Below are 20,078 nucleotides of genomic sequence, written 5' to 3' on the forward strand. Positions count from 1 at the left end.
CTAATAATGGAAATGTAATTCAAAATAAAATTGAATGCAAAGTTATATGATCATAAAGTTTACAGGCAACATTTCTGAGGACAGCGATGACCTTCTGGCACCTTGTGTGTAGGACCTGAGGCAGGTCATCACTTTTTTCCCTGTTGCAGAATTACTGAAGATCATTATTACATTGTCCTCGGTGCTAACTTATAAGCAATTCATCGATGATATCATTGATGTCTCTCATTGATGATCCAATGTCTTTTGCTCACTCCTCTTATGCTGCAGGGTGTTCGTGTGCTCTGTTGAAAAGATGTACCATGCCATTTTACATCAGTAGAAGCCAATAAAAACTAATTATCAGTTAAGACTAAGATGACGAAGAGCTTGCTGCAGTGCTGAGAAGAACATGGTGGCCGTATGGAATGATCTGGAAAACTCTATATGTTATACCAGAGCCAAGCAAGGCTCAGGAACAGGAAATCCAGAACTGGGTAGGCACTAGGTCAGCAGTCATCAGCTACAAGGACTAGTTGGGGTTGATGACAGATAAGCAACCTTCACATTTCAAAACTGCAGCAAGAAAAGCTGGAAGGTTTTGAAGAAAGGAGAAAGCAAGTGTGTAAATAAGGCACTGTTAAGACCAATAATAGACTTCTACACACAGTCTGATACTCATGCTTTAGGTGCTGAAAAATCCGGAGATGGTGAAAGAGAAAGACAAGAAGATAGAGAGGACTTGAGGGCAGAAGAGAATGTCATGCACTGAAAAGCCGAATGAGTGAAAACCAATTCATTTTATAAAAAAGAAAATGTTCCATGAACAACAGAATTCCTGATGCCTAAATTTGTATCAAATTTTGGTGGAAAGGGGCTCGGGGGAAACAAAACTAGAAGGAAAACTCTCCCTAGTCTCGGTGTCTCTTATGACCCGTCTAATGAGACAACAGAGGTTGCAGGTAGCCTGTGAATACAGCACACTGATCAGCTGGCCCTGTGCTGCCAAACAGAGTGTGCGACAGCTGAGATCTCCCTTCTCCGAGTCTTTCTTCTCTACCCAGGCCAATTTTTCATCAAGCTAGCGTGAACTCTCTTCTTTGAGACTTCTACACTCTTTCAAATTTGTTTGAAATCAGGAAAGTTCCAATTCCAAATGCGTTAGGTAAGAGAGGCTGACGGACAAGAAGAGAAGATCATCGCAAATCTTGCCACTGCAGGAGCCAGATGTAAAATAAGGTTGACTTGATGACAGCGTGCACATGTATGTTACCTTCACTAAGAAAAAGTATTTGGGACTAAGAGTTCTCTTTAATCTGAAAAAACACACCACCTTTTTAATCTGAAAAAGCTTGCCAAATTCAAGGCAGAAAGGTTGAGTTCTTCTTAATAAGCGAAGGCAATAATTCACCATGTGAACAAGTCACTGAAGAGCTGATTCTACATCTCTCATGTGTTCAACACCAGATGCTGATCTGAAAAAAATCATATTTTAGCCAAAGTGGATGAAGTACGATGGCCGAATGTAAACAGGGCAGACAGTGGTTCCTCAGGTTTTAAGCTCTGGGAACCATTCCCCAGCGTGGCACAGCAATGGAAGACATCGATTAGTCATGGACATTGTCGTGCAATGGGTTGTTGTCAGCAAGGACTCCATAAGCAGTCCTTTTTTAGGACTACTGGGATGAATGGACCAGTTGTGAACATGGGTCTTCAACCGGCAGAGACTGCAAACTCTTCAAAACACTTTTTTTTTCACATGAGCAGCCCAAGCACCACCCTGCTTGGGTTCTTCGTCTAACAAAAGACTATAATCCACCAATCTACACAGGTAAGCACAGCTCACAGCATGCCACTGGAAGCGATTGTTATTCCTAGCCATAAATAATGCCTTGCGCTTTCCATTCAGGAATGCTACGGCACTTCCCGACCGGCTGCGCTGCTCAGCGCAGCAGTGTGGGGGGTAAGGGCTGCAAGGACTTGACACAGCAAAGCTCCACGTGTGGCAGCCTGTGCCGGCCCTGGTGCAGGGTCACCCTGTGCCCTCTAACAGGGTGCTGCCATAGGAGGAACACGAGGAGAGGGAACTTACTCCAGTTGGAATGATCTGGCTATTTCAGCCGACACTTGCCACCTTTTAAAAAGCAGCTGTGTGACTGCGAAGGGGTCAAGACCTCGTTCTCTGTCTTTGTTAGCTTGGTACCCATGTGCCCCACTGCTGGGGAGCGCTTCTGCAATTCTAGCTCAGAAGAACAAGCTCCAGCTTCCAAGCCTCCACCTTCTCCGCCACGTGCTTCCTCAAGGATCCAACAAATGCCTGACCTTGCTTGGCTCGGGAGCATTTGCTGCAGCAGCTACAAACAGAGCTGTAAGTGGAACACTTCCTCTGGGACCGCGTTCCCGCACCACGCTGAGTGTTACGGGCCAGGCTCGGTCACTGCTTGCTTAGGCAGGGCCATGGGCCGGGTGTCCCACCGTAATCATTAGCAGAGCAAGGCTGGTGGAACCTCACGCTCCGTAACGAGATTATTGCAGCGAAATGCATCTGGCAGGAGGAGAAAACTTGCAAAAAACTAGGGTGAGAAGAGTTGAGTGTTGGCAGCCCTGACATGCTGGATTCCCAAAACGAACTTGAAGGATTTGGCAGAAATCAAATTACATTTTTAAACAGTTACTGTAAGTGTAAATGTTATTTTATCCGCCCCCTTGAACTGTATCATCCTGGCCAGCCACCAGGCAACCACACCCACGCTCTTACTTTTACAGCTGCAGAGATGGGGTCAAGATCGTCTATGTTCTGTGTAACTCAAAACCTATTATTAAAGTAATTCATTTGCAAATAAATCATCCTTGTTATGCAGCTCCAAGAAAAGAAGGAATAAAATAAGAGTTTGTGAGCTTGAGCTCATTTGCTGAATACAAACCCTACTCCCTTCCCTGGCCACGTTTAAATAGTTAATAAGAATTTGCTCACCAATGCAACTCTCCTTATTTTGTTCAGATCTGTGAAAGCTGATACTGTAATCATTAAAGAAAAAGAAAAAGGAAAAAAAAACCCCAAACTCCAAGTTTTATCAGGTGACGGCTCTTCACAGGAGAACAGAAAGGTCAAAGGATCTTACAGCACTCGGAGGTGGAACACTGAGACAGAACGTGACCAGGAACATCATTTCTTCTAATTTTCAGCATTACTTTTCTCACGAGCACGCGAGCGCAAGCCCGGCCCCAGCTGAGTCAGGGTAACGCCCCACTGACTTCGATGGAGGCAGGTCCTCCACTGCCCTGGAGGGCTTGGGAACTGCTGAGTGGTTTCTGGGAGAAAACAAGCAGCCCTATTTTCAGAAGCACTTTGCATGATCTGTCTTTAAATACTTTAGGGGTCTGGTTCTGCATTCATTCAGGACCTTGCCACTACATCAACCTGCTCCAGGGCTGCCTGTTTGCTGATGGGGTGGTTTTTTGTTTTACTCTCCCCTTTTCTTTTTTTACAGATCCACGTTTGGAAGGTTTTCCTGTATTTACAGGCATGTCATCAAATCTTCTGAATGATAGGCCAGAGGCATAACACGTTTTCTTTTTTAGTCTCGAGGTAAAAATTTAAGGTGGGTTTGCTTCTGCAAGTCTGCACATGGTTATGGCTTTTTCCAGAACCTTCTTTCGTGTCTCTGAGATACACCGTACCTTAGAGATACTTAGAGATACTTCCGTATCTCTAAGATACTGGATATGCATGAGAACTGCAAACAAATTTATTGTTAATCAAACCTGCCCTGCAAGGTTCATTATATCTTTAAACAAAACAAATAAAGCAATAACTTGTTATTAAGCACAGGGTTATTTTATGCCTGCTGCAGTATTCACAAATACACATAAAGATTAGTCAGCTTTCATGTGATGAATTAAAGCCACAGGATGGGCTTTAAAGCGATACCACATCCAGAAAAATATTATGCTGAAACTGAAAGAGCCAAACTTTTGTCTTACATTATGGTATAGAGAATTCTGAAAGAAATATCCACACTGTGTATTCGATGATCTAAAATAACCATTCCTAATGTAGAGTACCTTCTCTGACCCTGTATTTTAGGGCCTCTCATGGTCTAGCCGCCCACTCGCCTCTGTGGCTATAGACCAGATCTCCACTAATATCCAAGCTCAAATCCTTTTTATTTTTTATTTTTATTTTCATAAAGATGATGTGTTTATATTCACACAAGGTTTTGTGATAACTACTTGAATAAATGACACCTAAAAGATCAAATTAAATTTACTGAAATTCTTTTACTGTCTACAAAAGGATAAGTTTCATTATGGATGTTTCTAGAGATGCCATGCTTCTCACTGTGCGACCACATGGCCAATAAACCTGAAATAGACTTTTTCTACAGGAAGATTATATTTCCAGTAATTTCTTTCATTGCTTTAAACTAACACTTTAACACAAAAAAAGGAAGACTTTTATGTATTAATATTGGCAATATCTGGAAGTCATTATGTTTTCTGACCCCAGACTGAAATCGAAGAGCACCTAGTAGAAGCGGCAAGCGTATTTTTGGATGCTACACATTAAGCCCCACCACTTTTTTCCTCCTTATGGTCGACGTGACTCAGACCTCGGGTCCTTCACAGCCAGAGCCAGGATGTTGCAAAGTGCCTTACTGAAAGTGACACTGCATGTTTCTCCCGAGAAATTTCTTAGCAGCTTACAGGAGAGAAACAATAAGCCATCTGTCATCCAAAGCCTGGGCTGTTACAACCAAAGGGAGAACTGAATGAAAACAATTATGAACGAGCAGAACAGACTTTAATTCACCGTTTTCCTCCACCTCCCCTTCTCTTTCTCTCCACAGGACCTACCTCAGATGTCTACCGAGCACAACCTTGGTAACAACTTGTGAAGAGACCGTTCCCACCACCAGCTCTCCTGACACCGTCACTCTCACGGCACTTGCCACCCATCGTCTGGAAATTACCTCATCCTTCGTCACCACGTGTCTAGTTGTTAGAAGCTTGGGAACCTAGCTGTGATGCTCCCCGGCTTTGCCAGGGAATAGCTGATTATTTGCTGAGTCTCAGGATAAAATTAGCCATTAGTACCAACAGTGTTGGTACTCACTGCTCCTTGTCCCCCTTTTTGCCTCCTCAAATAGGTAAAAAGCAAAGTGGCACGCTATTTTTATGCTTCAGAGAAAGATGTGCCAGGCAAAGGACACATGTGAGATTTGGGAAAAAAGGAAAAAAAAAAAAGTATCAATGGTCTCTTATTCACTCATCTTCCAAAAAACAGCTCCACCAAAACAAAGGCACAACTGTTCCCACATGATAAAGGGCGCATTGATAGTGCTCCTAAAAACAAGCTAGCGTACTCTTGACATTCCCGTCTTGTCGAATCTTCATTAAACTGTTACCAACTGCTCGATTTCAATTTCCCTGTTTCTCTCATGATCACTGACAAGTAAAATTGCCACAAGAGCAAAGGAAATGCCATGCCAGCTGGGGCAGGCTGGACACACAAGTAGAGGGTACCTGAGGAGGTGTGAGAAGGAGGGCAGGGCATATATAAAGTGGAAATTCCAAGTAAACTATCTGTTGCATCTGACTAATACTTTTTGAATAATATTACCTTTTTGGCCTTTACCAAAGTCTGTAGCACCATGTCCTATATTTTAGTTATGGGAACACGCACAAAGGCAGCAGGGTCACAAAAAGTCACATGGGAACAAGTATCAGAGAGGACAGTCCCTACCCCGTCAAAATTAGAAACAAAGCAGAAAGAATATTTCACCATCATGACAACATATACCTTCTCACACTTTTGACATTGATGTAAATACGAGGCCAAGGAGTGATGCGTGTGACTGGTTACCTGCTGCGTTGGTAATTCCGCTAAAAAGGGTGATGGTTATTTTCCAAAGTTTTCAGTAAACCAAAAAAAAAAAAAAATTTCTGTCCGGAGGGTGAAATATTCATATTCAAATGTGTAGAAAATTTTGAAACAAAATCATTCTTAGTTATAAAATATTTTGGTCATATTTTTGAGAAAATGCAGATGCTTTTAAAACTATGTCCTATCTTCCCCCAGTAGAAATAATTTGCTGTGTTAGAGACAGTTTTTTCAAAGCATATTAAATTGCTGCCTACGTTTGTTAAAGAAGTTTGAACGAAAATATTTCCTTCAACCGTTACTCTCTCAATCTTGTTTAGACTGAGATTTGTTAATCTAAGGGAATAGCACCGATATATTCTTGTCATATTACCAGCCAACAGCGTTCGGAAAAATGCATGCTGTTTTCCAAAAAAATAACTGCGACAAGCACTCAGGAAAAGTGATCTCCCTCTGTATACAAATTATGAAGGGTGAAAAAAGAGAGATAGACTATTCCTAATCTACAGGAATGCTGAAAACTGAGACAGAAAGGGATGCTTTCCAAGTATTCGGAGCAAGAACGCTGCTGAGTTTATCCCACGGAGCTGATACGCCCCAGCATGATAAAAGTGACAGCAACTTTGCTGCCTTTCTTGAAGGGAGAGACTGTGAGCTTATAGACAAATTTGTATCGACCAAGGTCTAAGAAGCTGATCATTCTGCCTACTCTTCTTCAAGCTTTTTCTTTCTGTTAACCTAACAGTATTATCTTTCCAATTTTAATTTTTAGTGCCTGGAACTATTTTCTGTACAGTAAGGCTGAAGTTGCTCTGCCTGGCTCTGGCATTACAAAGTGTGACCAGAAGGGAAGTACATGTCCTGGTGAACAGATACCTGGCCCAAGGAGGGTCTAAGGAATGACAGAATAATAAATACATTCTTACAGAAAAAAAAAAAAAAAAAAAAAAAGAACTTCTAAAATACGAAATTTGAGCGAAAATTTAAAAACACAGCTGCAAGCTTCAAGAAAATTACAATTGATTTCAGAGTCTGGAAGCTGATAATAACCTTCCACGTAGACACATGGTCACAAGATAAGCAGTGATAACTCCTAAAGAAATGCAGAATATTAAACATCATTGTTTATTACTAGTAAATAATAGCTAGTGATTTGTCTTTTTTTTTATTAATAAACTCAAGAATATACTTCCACATGGCTCTTTTCATTCCACTCTTGTGCATCAGCTTCTACTACCTATACTAGTTTGTGCTTGTAATATTTCTTTTCAATGAATTAAAAAAAAAAAAAAAGAAAAAGGGACAGATGTTTCTGATTTTCCTCTATATGGATGACAACGTAGAAATGTATTGTGGAATCTGGCACTGACTCATTCTTGAAGTAGAGTTACCACATGTCCCAATCACAAAACAGCAACACATAGTATAACGTTTCTGGAAAGAATCTTGCTGCAATAAAATGGATCACAACAAAACTTTGCAATCTATGAATTCTGCCCAGAATATAAACCAGCAAAGATTCCTTCTATTTAGTATTTGAAATTGGAAACCAATTCACCGGGGGCAGGGGTGAAGAGGAGGGGGTGGAAGTTAGTTGTACTTTACAGGAAAATGCATTCCTGCTCAAAAATCAGTGCAAACTGCTGATTGCAACAACAAATTTTTTAAATTACGCAGAACCTCTTTTGCAATCTGGGAAAAACATCCAGTGAACACACTATTTGGAGAAAATATTAAGAAGTTAATAAATCAAAAGAAGGACGAGTGTAACTATCTGCTTTGATATCCTTTATCACACAGGCCAGAGGGCTTCCCTGAATTAATGCCAGTTTGAACTAAACATATCTCCTTTAGTGACAGCTCAGCTCATGAGTTCAAAAACTCCCAGTGATGGGGAACATACCACAAAGCCGAGGAAGCCACCTGGTTAACGGCTCCTTGAATGTCACAGGGTGTGTGTCCAAGCTCAAGGGTGTTATTTCCCAGGGAAGTGTTTATAATCTTCAGGTTCCCTTCATCCCCCTGTTCAAAAGCTGAGCAGCTTGCTCGGTGTTTTTCAACGCACGCACACCTTCGTTCCCAGACTAAACCTTCTCTCACATCAATGGCGTCCCTGCCCTGGACTGAAACCTCCGGAGCATCCCCTGAACGCACATTCAGACAACCCCGTTAGCACTTCTGGCCACACTGCCACTTTGGGAGCTCATGAGTAAACAAAGAGAAGTATCCCTCATCTCTTTTATGCTTGCTTTTCATGGTCCAACATGTTTCTTGTGCATTTGCAGACCACTTTTCCCAAGCAGCTTTAACTGCGGAGCACACCCGGAGCAGCGGGTACCCTGACAGAACACACAGAACCATAGAATCGCCTAGGTTGGAAGGGACCTTTCAGATCATCGAGTCCAACCATCAACCTAACACTGACAAAATCACCACTAAACCACGTCACTAAGCACCACGTCTACCCATCTTTTAAATACCTCCAGGGATGGTGATTCCCTCTTCCACATCTGCTCTCACCTTGCTTGACCAAATGACCCGTCAAGGTATCCTGGGCAAGTCACCCCAGGCCTTGGCAACTTATTTTATCCCACCTTTAAAATAAGACTTGGGAACCCACAGCAGGGAGAAGGGCAGAGGAGGGACCAGTTCAAAAATCATTACAGAAACGACCGCTCTCTCACACAGACCAAACCGTACAGGCTCACTCTTACCAGAGAGGGATTTCTTAGCTGTTTGCCCCCTGCACCTTCTCAACTACAGCCACAGTTCAGAGGTCCCCAAAGCATCTTTATTTCATAAAATGCAGCCAAGCTCAGGAAGCTGAGGGTTAATTTTAACCTGCGCAGCCTCTTGCCAATTAAGTGACCAAGTTAAAGCAGCGTGAAGTGTTCAGGATGCGGCTGCCTGGCGGGGTGACTGGATAACAGCCGGCACTGACTAGCAGGATGCCTGCTTCACCTGTCAGGCTAGAAGAAAATGCTTCTGGTTCGCCCTTCAGGGGAGAATCTAGCAATTTAGGAGCGGGGCAATACCTCCTGTGGCTGCTCGAAGCACAGCTCTCCCCCGAGATGGAAACTTCTTCGAGTGTCACGGGCTAGTGGGAAGTTTCACACGCTATGTCACTAAGTAGAAACTTTCTTCCGAATCTGGTTTTACTCTCAACCCAACAGCGAGACTTTCAGGCAACTCATCCTAGGAACGGGAAAGAAATTACCAAAGGGTAAAAGGAAAATTTTAAAAATGTAGAGAAACAGAATAGTGACAGTGCTAAAGGAAGACAGCCAGCCTTTTGGTGTGGTTTCTGGAATCCAGGTCTGCCACAGGGAAGATGCCAGGCATGTTTAATTTTTCCGCTTTTTTCACATTTTTCCATTTGTCTTTTCTATTTAGAGCCACAGCTTTAGGCGAAAGAGACACTTTCTTATAATTTGTTTTATGCAAAGCTATTTTGCGAAGCAAAGCCAAAGCCCACCAAGGTACAAATGATAAGATGCGCTTCAGATGCACTCCAATCCCCCAGGCTTCCTGCTGCAGAAATGAAGGAAACCAGCAGTATCAACAAAGCTACAACAGGACATAGGATGACATTTCCTAAAAGCCAACAGCATTCCCTGGGATCAGCGCGACGCTTTGTCCGCTCCTCATCTGTGACATGCTCCAGAGGAGATGGTGGGAGCAAGCTCATCTCCAGGGGCCTGTTCATTATCAAACGTCTGGAATGCGATTGTAAACACCTTGCATTTACTTCATGCTTTGCCTTTAAAGACTTTTGCCAACACTAATAATAATGCTACTACTCATAGAGCTTTTGTAAGGATTAATTTGTTATGGTCATTAGAGTCCACTGCTCTTTACCACAGTCATGTAATAACACACTTGGTGTACTCTCCGAAACGAAAAAAAAAAAAACCAGAAGCCAGCTGCAGTACATTAACATCCGCTTACAGGAATCCAGTGATTTCTTCTCTACGCATTCTGATGATGACATGCAGCCACATACGATAGTCTCTTAAATCCCACGTCTGCTCTAACCTTCGCATGCACCTGTGAAAAATAATTGTTGCGACATCTGCCGATCTACCATTTCTTCTCTGATGTGAGGCCACTTGCAAGCGTCTGCTGATGTACCAAGCAGCACTGTTACTGGCATCTCTGTGAACATTCCCTTTCTCTCAACATGGCTTACCACATCCTCTTCCAGAGGTGAACAGAAAGATAGGAACTGGCCTGTTACTTTGTTTTCTAATTATTACAGAGAATCCAAGCTTTGGCCTGACAAGTCCATAAGGGAAGTCTGACATTGTTCAAATCCTGAAGATTTACCTGGTACACAGTACTGGTGCATGAAGAAACAGGCTGGGTTGGTCTCTAGATAAAAGTTCCCTGCCCTGCTCCCCATTACTGTGGCATCAACATGCCTGGCAACCCTCAACGCATTCCTCTTCTTTACCCTTTTCTGACATAAACACAATTTCTGCTACTTCAGAGATGAAAATTGATGGCTTTTACCTGATGGTTAGTCCTTCACTTCAGTGCCTGGTAGTAGTGCCTCTTCTTTTCCAGTCTCTTTGTATTTTCCCAGCCCTTCCCCGACCTCCTCAGCCCCCTCCCCAGGTTCTGAGAAATATAAGGCTCAGAGACATCACAGCCCAGGGTCATCCCTGCCTCATCCAGAAAAGAAGCAAAGCTCCTACCTCAGGCAGAGCTGTTAAGTGCCTAAATTTAGCTGGGATGAAGCTGGGATTAGACCATCAGAGCAGGGAATAAAACCAAGGCGTCTCAAGTATTAGGCGAGTCTTAACACCATCCCCTACATTGCACTGGGGATCTCTGCCATTCAGCAGTCCAAGTGTGTGCAACGTTAAAAAGGACACTGATAAAGACCAGCGTGGAATTCAGAGCAACTAGAGATCAGATCTTTAAAAAGGACGGCATTCAGCGTACTTCCACTTTTCTTTTTTTTTCTTCTTTTTTTTTTTTTTTTTTTTAAATTTATTTTAGGGAGAGCAATATTTTTTTGCTAAGCCTGATTTTGTGTTGCTGGAGCAGCCTCTAGCTCTCCATATGCACACACAGGAGGGTGCCACCACATACCCCATGGTCCTGAGCGCACACTTTTATAAGGTAACTTCATGCCACGGTATGCCGCAGTGCAAAGGGACCCTGTGTTTTGCTCCGTGAGGGTGTTTAATTGAGTCTGTGAGCAGTCGGACAGGTAGACAGCCTCTGATGAGTCACGGATGCTTGTGCTCAGAGAGCTGTGCTTAATGGAGGCAATTGCATCATGTTGGGAAGCGCAGAGCAGCCAAGGCACACCCCTGGGTAAATGGTGCCTGACGGTTTGCTTAATTATAGTGAACAAGCCTGGCTGTATGATCTCAGGAACCAGAGATGGAAAAGACCTGCTACATAACCTAACCATTACCCTGGTGAGGTACGTCTCCCTTCCTGTCGGAAAGCTTTCACTGTTTTCTTTCAGAGGAATAGTCCACATTTTTTACTGTGGTCCTACTTCCTGGGAGTTTTGGCCGTCTCTTGTTATTACGTTCCATTATTTTCTGAGTCAACCCCTTTCCAGCACTTAGTGGGTCCTTCCAGCCTCCTACTCCCACCTGCTTAGCGCCTTACTGAGCGCGTTGACTCGCACCCGCCCTTCAAAGCAGGGAGCGGAGGTGGCTGCGGAGAGCCCTGACCTCCCCGCAGCCCGTGGCAGGTCCCCGCTCCCCACAACAACTTTGGGCTGCTCATCTGCAAGGCCATTGCCCAGGGCAGGGGCCTGGACCCTGCCACCGTGGACACTCTCAGAACCCGCTGTGGAGCCCTGAGGCCAAACTCGTCTTCCTTCCCGCCTCTCCTCCCTGTGCCACCCGTGTCCACCCAGATAAGGCACCTTCCACTTGTTTGCCCATTTCTTTCTGCTCTGCTTGCTGTGTGACAGCTATCCACAGAAGGAAAGGAATACGGAGTATAGAAGGGTCCCTTTACTTCCATTTTTTACTTCTTTTTCTTCTCACCGATGTTTACATACTTTGGTGGTGCTTGCTCTGGGCTCCTGAAATGTTCGCAGCATCACTGGGGCAGCAAGTCCCACCGAGACGGGACCCCGCATGTTCAATCCCGAGGCGCAGCCTCCTTCCCTGTTATTATCTGCTGAGCTCTGATGGGAGATGCGTCACCACAGGAAGTTCATCCAAAATTTTCCGTCTGGTAAATGAGGAAACACCTCATGCATACAACAGGGAGTTCAGATGTGCATTTCTCCACACCAGAGTCAACAGAATCTGCTATTTATTTATTTTTAAAACCCCGAGATGGCTGCTCTGCACTTTTGACCTGCTGTCAGTTTGAGCAGCGATTAGCTATTCAGAAGATGCAAGTACACACCGTGACCAGGAGGCACTTATAGAACTACGAAATACCAGGGATTTCAATGATTTATCTCCCCTTCTCCGCATCTCAGCACTAGAGATAAACAACAGTGAAAAGAAAGGAATGGGTCTGAAGTTCAGAAAAAAGCCTCCTGTGTTTGGGTGACAGGTTCCTACAGCTGAGGCTGCCAGCGAGCTCAGCAGCTACACTGATTTTCAGACGTGTAGCCTGACTGTCCAAATGGGCCCCTTATTTCTGCTCTTTCAGCAGAGCTCTTCAGGCATTTTCAGGAATGTGTCATTTTTACAAAGAGATTAAAAAAAAAAAAAAAAGAAAAAAACCCTCAGCCTTCTGTTGTCAAACGCAGACAAACTCTGGGTAAGAAAGTATTCAAGCAAAGGTTAAACCTTTGTACAACGCTACAGAGATGTCTTGGTGCTATGAGTCTCAACTGAGCTCTCACTGACATGCTTCCTTGGAAGTGATGCTGGGGAAAACTGCCCAAGTGACCCCATCACGTTTGCTTTCTTATCCCTATTTTGTTGTTGTTGGCTCACAGAACGCCCAGAGATGCCTGGTTTCCCGGAGAAGGGCTCATGACACACACTGGTGGGACACGTCGCTGCCTGCCAAGCTGGAGGCAGCATCACAGCACAGGGTCTGGGGGGGGTCAGGGATGTAAAGGGACGTTAATGTACTAACTAAGGGCATGATTTCCCTGGAAGTCCCAATTTCTGATAACTTTCAAGGTTGTGAACGAAAGGAAACAATCTTTTCTCCCAAAGAGCAGCGCAGATGAGAAAAAGAAAAAAGCAGATGTAGGAAGGCCATATGATCCTGAACAACTGAGAGACATCCAAAGTAAAGCCTTAAAAAAAGAAAACTCACTGCATAATTTATTCTAATTAGCTTCACTGTATTATTGCCATTCTGCTGCCTACAACAAGCTCTTGGTTGCCTCATGAGAAATAGCTATTTTGCTTTCAAAAGTGCCATTCATCATCCTTCCTGAATTTAAACGAAACTGAAATTTTACAAGTTAAATGAAGACACATTTGGGTAAAAATTATTTGAGAATCTTCTGTGTCACTATGATAGGACAGTTCCTTCCGAGGGACAAAAAGAAAGATAAGTGATATGAAAAATCTGAATGGTGCTTAGGAAAGTCAGCAAGAAGTAAACTTGTGAGCATCTGCTCTGGGCTGGCACTAAAGTAGCAGCAGCAGCAAAATAAAATATTAATTACATGTGGTTCAATGATTTATATCAGAACTGATCAGAAAAGAAGTTATTAAATACTTCTTCTGCCCTGGAAAATTTTTCACCTGAAATAGCCAAAGTTTCTGCAGTAGAAGAAACAAAGAATATTTGAATCCGGATTGCATGAGGAGAGGCGTGCTGTCAGTCTTGCACCTTGGTTATGTTCTGGAGGAAAGCCATGCTCCTCACGCTACTGTGCCTTTTCTTCTTTTTATGAAGAAGAGAAGGCGATTCCTTTTGGCAGTCATATGCTTGCAATGCACCACATGAACCAAAACCTGCTGAAGCTCATCTTTTCCAGGGAAAGACAAGTCTCAGGTACCCAAACCGAAATTCCCATGAACGTTTGCGGCATCTTTACAGCCAAAATGTTTATGCTTGGGTCATATGCTTTAGCCTTTGGACAGATGAATAAATAAACAGCGTTTCTGGATATAAGATGGATGCTCGCTTTTTTTCTATAAGAAAAAAATTTCCACAAAAATTACATACTTTTGAAAAATAAACAAACCCTTAACCCAACAACCTTGAAAGCATATTTATCAAAGAAGCGGTGTTTGTGTGAAAATACTTTTTATAAGAAAACACACATCTGAGCAGCAGTTCAGTTTCTTTCAAAATACAGCTCAAACTACACGAACCTGCCCTTGGAAGTGCTGCTCTGATTTAGAACATTATTTCTGGGCATTGTAAAAGGAAGTAACTTCCACTGCTGCGAAGAGAAACTTCCTCAGAGAGAGCCACAGCAAACTGGTGCAAGACTCCTGCCATCCTCCTGTGTCCCCAGTTTGCTGGGAGGTGCCAGAGAGCAGACCCAAATTTGCCCTAAATTCCTATTTTCCAGTATTGAACTTTTAGGGGTTGTGTTTACATTTAATAAAAAATCAATTAATTTAGATACCAAGAGCTACTGCAGCTGCTATTCAACTATCCGCTTCACAGGGGTATCTAAAATTTCCATGTAAAGCCTTTTTTTTCCCCCCAAACCCATGGAATTCCCATCACAGGTTATGCAGTGCCAGACTCAGCCTAAACGGAAACTGTAACTATCAAATGCAGTTGAAAAAAAAAAAAAAAAAAAAGATAAAAGGAAAAGGTTTTGTGCTGATGCTCTTTCCAGGATCCTCAAGAAAAATGAATGAAATTCATAGTCTTCTGGCACTTGCTGCAGCTCTAACCTGAAACCGTCACGCTTATTAGAGCCTTGCCAAGAATATTTTCAGGTTTTGACTGAGCAATCCACCTGAAACAAATGCTGGATTCTCCCAGACGTTAACTCTAGTGCTTTACCATTTCTACATGCTGAGAACACATACATTATACTCTGACTCAGGGCTCCTGTCATGACATATGGAAGTTCTTAACTTCCCGAGATCTAAAGTAGATGGACGTGGTTTATACTGCTGCAAGACTCCTTTAAATGACACATTTTTGGTTTTCTGAATAAAAACCCAAAACGCACAGAGCAAAAATGGGATTATGAACCGGAGTCATTAAAATGCCAGGCATAATACATCTCAAAGGCGAAAAAGAAACAATCTGGAATCGCAACGCTGACCTCACCTCATTTGTTTTGAACCTTTGTAATGTCTAGCCTTGCCCAAGAATAAATCTTCAACAAAATTACAAGCAGTATAGTTTCGCTTTTAGATCTGATGTAATACATCAACTCCTTCGGAAAGAACAAAATCTATGCCGAAAAATTGAGCTCAGCGCGGCTAGAAGTCGAATGGACGTGAAGAAATCTCAAAGATTTGGGCGGCTGCTTCCCATCCAGGGGGTCAGTGCAGTCGATGGGGATGCCTTGGGCGAGCGGGGATGGAGAGGGGTACGGGGCAGCATCCCGTGCCCCAGGGAAGGGGAGGACGGGCTGTCTGCTGCCTCCCTGCCCTCCTGAGCAGGAGACCCGACGTTGGCACTCGGCTGGTGACCTTGCAGCCTTGTCAGAGTCCATCTCCGACGGCCATTTCCCTCCTCCCCCAAGAGAAAGATTTTCCCAATGTTTAACCTGGATTTTCTTGGCTGAAATTAAAGTCCGCTCATTTGTATCCTCTCTGCCGATGCCAAGGAGGACAGACCAGCCCCCATAGCATTTATGCATCCCTTAAGGCTGCAGCCTGGTCCTGTACCACTGCTCTTCTCAGGCAACAGTAAGCTTAATTCATCCAGCCTGCCTTCATTGATCACAGGCCTCGGAAACATGACCTCTCCCACTGCCGCACTCTGGACTTGCTCCAGTTTCTCCAGACCCTCTCGGAATACCTCCTCTGCCATACTCCCAGCTGAGGCACTATCCATGTGGAGCAGGACGGAAGGATTACTTCACATTTCGCGCAGTCTATACGCCTGTTTATACAAGCCAGTGGGATGTTTGCTTTTTTTGCGGCAACGCGACTCTACCGACTCACGGACAGCTTGTGACACCCTGCAACCTCCAGAGCCCACTGCTGGGATGCACCACCGACGCGGCCACCCCTCGTCCCACCTCTGCACGGTCAACCAGTCCTACCTTCACCAACTGCTGCAACGGGCAATTCTCTCTCCTCATCATAATCACACCAAATGAAAGAGTCTGCGGGTACCCCTGAAAGGCTGTTGAACTGCACTTCATTAAATTAATTTACTGAAAAAGAAATAATTCCCAGCAGATGGCAGCCCCCTGGCATAATGCAAAGCCCGTGCCACCAAGGTGTCTGCTTTGTAGGGAGGGAGGAGAGTTGACCCAGAGGTGGCTTTCTGGCTGGGCTGCTGCAGGGCGGAGGGACAGCCCTGTGAGAGGGAGCAGGGCAGAGGGGGGCTCGCCAGCTCTCGTCTCCCCTTCTCTGCTCTTCCCAGAGGGGAGACTGGGCTCGGCACGCCTGCGGCAAGGCTGCCCAAACAGAAAGGCCATTTCTAGCATCACCTCCTTTGCAAAGAGGCTTTCCTCTGTAGTTGTCTCCGCTCATCTGGAAGCAATCTAAGGCCGTGATGAAATACATGCCCTACGCGCGGGGAGGTGGGAATTTAGCCTGGGGGGGTTCTTGCACACACACACACACACACATATACACATACACACAGACACACACACACCAGCCCTGGGAGTCGGTGCTGGGGGTCAGGCTCCCAGTTGACCCCAGGACCACGTTGCGAGGAGCACAGCAGTACGGCCACCCCCATGGACATCCCACCCTGCCCAGCCCCACGGGGATGAGGGTCCGGGGAGGAACAAGCCTCCTTTCTCCAAGCAGGGTCGCTCAAACAAGCACCGCACAGGATGGGACTTTCTGTTCTGCTTTGCTACATCCTTTATGAGTTAATGGGAGACGTTCGTGCTGTAAATCTAATTCAGTCATGTATTTATTTACCATACACTCCAGAAGGAGCCTAGGCTATTGAATAAACATGTGGCATCTTAAGTGGGGCTGTTCTTTCAAAATGCCTTTATAGCTTTTTATTTTTTTCCTATGATCTGTGCAAAAAGGCATGTTTATAAACAAATTGCGAGATCTATTTATACTATAGCTCAAGACTTTCAGACAGTAGCGTCTCAGAGACTTTTGATGGAGGCAGTAAACTGGGCTGGAAGTTGGTCTGACAGGAAATAAAAGCTAAAATTGTTTTTCTAAAACCCAGCAGATAACACTAACAGGCTGGGATGAGTAAGAGCATGGAATCCAGATCGAGATACTGGGCGCAGCAATCTGTGTACTACAAAAGCCTCTGTCAACTGGAAGAGATTCACATTTATAGAGCAAAACCAACAGCGTATTTCAATCATACAGTAACAGAAGTGGAGCGGAGCTACCAAATTCCCCAGCAGGATCTCATGTTTAGCAAGAGAGCATTTCATGGTGAGCAACATAAAAAATAATAAAATAAAAGCCAAGACTAATAAATGACTTGAATCCATAGGCATATTTTTTGGATGACTGGTCAGGTAGGTCAGCACGATCTCCACAGTTTGTTCTAGAAGAAATCTTGATTAGGTCCATTCGTACAGATCTTTATCACACATGTGAACTCCAAGTTTTACCATCACTCTAAAAGCAAAGAGCAGATGCAACGTGGAAATCAGCCAAATTAAAGATGGAAACAAATACTGCTGCGGCAGTACAGTTGTTAATGCCTCTGGAGGGATATCGCTACATTGAAATGCGAAAAAAATACAAATGCAGCAGTTTTTTATCCTGGTAATATAGACTTCAGATAAAGAGTTCCTAGCAAATTCATGTCACCAAGACAACTGGGGAAGGGAAAGCCCACAGCACCTGGATGGCCAGTATTAGACATAATGAGAAGGAAAAAAGAGCCATAAAACGTGAGCACGCTGCAGCTCCTGAGCTGCTGGTGTATGCAATCCATTCCCAGCCCCACAGGGTTTCTGTGGAGTCTCTGGAGGAAGCAGCGTTCAGCAGACGGCCTTGCAACACCCGCTCCAGGAAGTCATCAATCAGCCTGGGGAGAGTTACACCGAGATCTGCTCAGACGAGAGGTTATCAGCAAAAATAAAGTTCCTGATGAAAAAAAAAAAAGTGGAACGAAAATTGGATGCTCGAGTAACTAATCAAATCACACCCTTGTTGTGATCAGCAGGGAAACTCAACAGCCTTCACAAGCTGGACGTCGTCTTCTGAAGGTCCTGTGGAGACACAGCAGTGCTGGTGGTAGTATTTCAGCACAGTAAGAGGACACATCAGCAAAAAATACGCTAGCTCTTACATGAGCTGGGCAGTTTTGACTGGAAACGAAATGACTAACCCCCAAGTCATAAACAAAGACAGACACATGGGGTCAGAGTGAGGATCCTGCCCCACAGGAGGTGTCCGGGAAAGAGCAAGAGAACAAAACACCTGCAGGGAGGTGCTTTCCTGCTACCTTCTCCCCATCACGTGTGGTTGAGAAACCTCAGTCAGAGGTCTCATCCTGCTTGATAAAGAAATTATGTGCTTGAACCATCCATTCAAAGAAATGAGGGCACCAAAAGTAATACTGCTCTCAGTGAGGGAATTCACATCTGGATACCGGGAAGCAAATAAAATTATAGACAGCTGAGGTGTGAAGTGAAAAGGTGTGAACCCCTTCAGTCCACCTCAAACCCTGGGGGAGTTATAAAGCACATAGATAATGGGGCTCCAGGCTCCTGCTGTCTGAAGTATCTGACAGCCAGGAATGCCGGCAGGAAAATGGGAGGTTTTATTTTCTGGCATAAGCACAGTGTCTGGATCCGGGTTTCAAAGTCGGATACAGTGTCACATGACAAGGTCAATATTTCCTCCGGCCGTGAGTGTTCCACTTGCTGTGATTTCCCCCATATCATAGAATCATAGAATCATTTAGGTTGGAAAAGACCCTTGGGATCATCGAGTCCAACCATCAGCTCCACTCTACAAAGTTCTCCCTTATACGATATCCTTTAACACCACATCTAAACAAGTCTTTAAACACATCCAGGGATGGTGACTCCACCACCTCCCTGGGCAGCCTATTCCAGTGTCTGACCACTCTTTCTGTGAAGAATTCTTTCCTAATGTCCAGTCTAAACCTACCCTGCTGCAGCCTGAACCCATTCCCTCTTGCTCTATCGCTAATTACCTGTGAGAAGAGACCAGCACCAACCTCTCTACAGTGTCCTTTCAAGTAGTTGTAGAGAGTGATGAGGTCTCCCCTCGGCCTCCTCTTCCTCAAACTAAACAGTCCCAGCTCCTTCAATCGCTCCTCATAAGATTCATTCTCCAGGCCCTTCACCAGCTTCGTTGCCCTCCTCTGCACTCGCTCCAGCACCTCGATATCTCTCTGGTATTGAGGTGCCCAGAACTGGACACAATACTCAAGGGGTGGCCTCACCAGTGCTGAGTACAGGGGGACAATCACCTCCCTCCTTCTGCTGGTCACACTATTTCTAGTACAAGCCAGGATGCCATTGGCCCTCTTGGCCACCTGGGCACACTGCTGGCTCATGTTCAGCCACTTGTCAATTAGAACCCCCAGGTTCTTTTCTGCCAGGCAGCTCTCCAGCCACACTATCAAGTCCCAGTGACGGACTGTGGGGATCGTACCTAGCTGGCAGCAATGACTAAGATGTTGTGGAGTTCCAATCTAGAAACAGCCCCTCCAAAACTGGCTAGCTGCCACCTAACAAAACTGTGGTTAGAAAAACAGCCCACTGCGGTGTTGGGGCGAAGCAAACATTTTTCCTTTTGGCCACTGGCGAATGTCACACACACAGACTGACAGTCTTTGGAGGACTAAAACTATACATGGTAAACTGTACTTCAGCAAACACAAGAAAAAAACCCGGCACTTAAAACAAAAAAAAATATCTACATCAAATTTCTATGAATTTGGAACAATTAAGAACATAAAAAACCCATCAGCATTTACTGTTGCCCAAATCTTTATAAAAGACATATTTCTCATATGTTCATATCCTTTGGGAATATTGCCATGATGTGGAATAGTATTTTTTTTGTATATTCTTACTATAAGTTTAGCTGCTAAACAAAGGGCCACCTATTAAGTCTTCATGTGGAAAAAATATGTAGGTCCTCTAATGAAGAAGGCTGCTTTCCACTGCATTAATCTGCAACCAATCTGAAACCAG

At 44.3% G+C, this 20,078-nt stretch overlaps 1 protein-coding gene across 3 annotated transcripts in view; it reads right to left on the reverse strand.

Moving 5' to 3' along the window:
- LNX1 (ligand of numb-protein X 1) overlaps window positions 1-4,959 on the reverse strand; it is a 129,257-nt gene extending 124,298 nt beyond the window's left edge. For all 3 annotated transcript variants that reach the window (XM_074588069.1, XM_074588067.1, XM_074588066.1), the window contains exon 1: window positions 4,837-4,959. The gene's annotated coding sequence lies outside the window, so the exon portion shown is untranslated. The remainder of the gene's footprint in view (window positions 1-4,836) is intronic.
- Window positions 4,960-20,078: the final 15,119 nt, after the last annotated feature.

This window comes from Larus michahellis, chromosome 5, assembly GCF_964199755.1.
Source record: "Larus michahellis chromosome 5, bLarMic1.1, whole genome shotgun sequence".
Lineage (NCBI taxonomy): Eukaryota > Metazoa > Chordata > Aves > Charadriiformes > Laridae > Larus > Larus michahellis.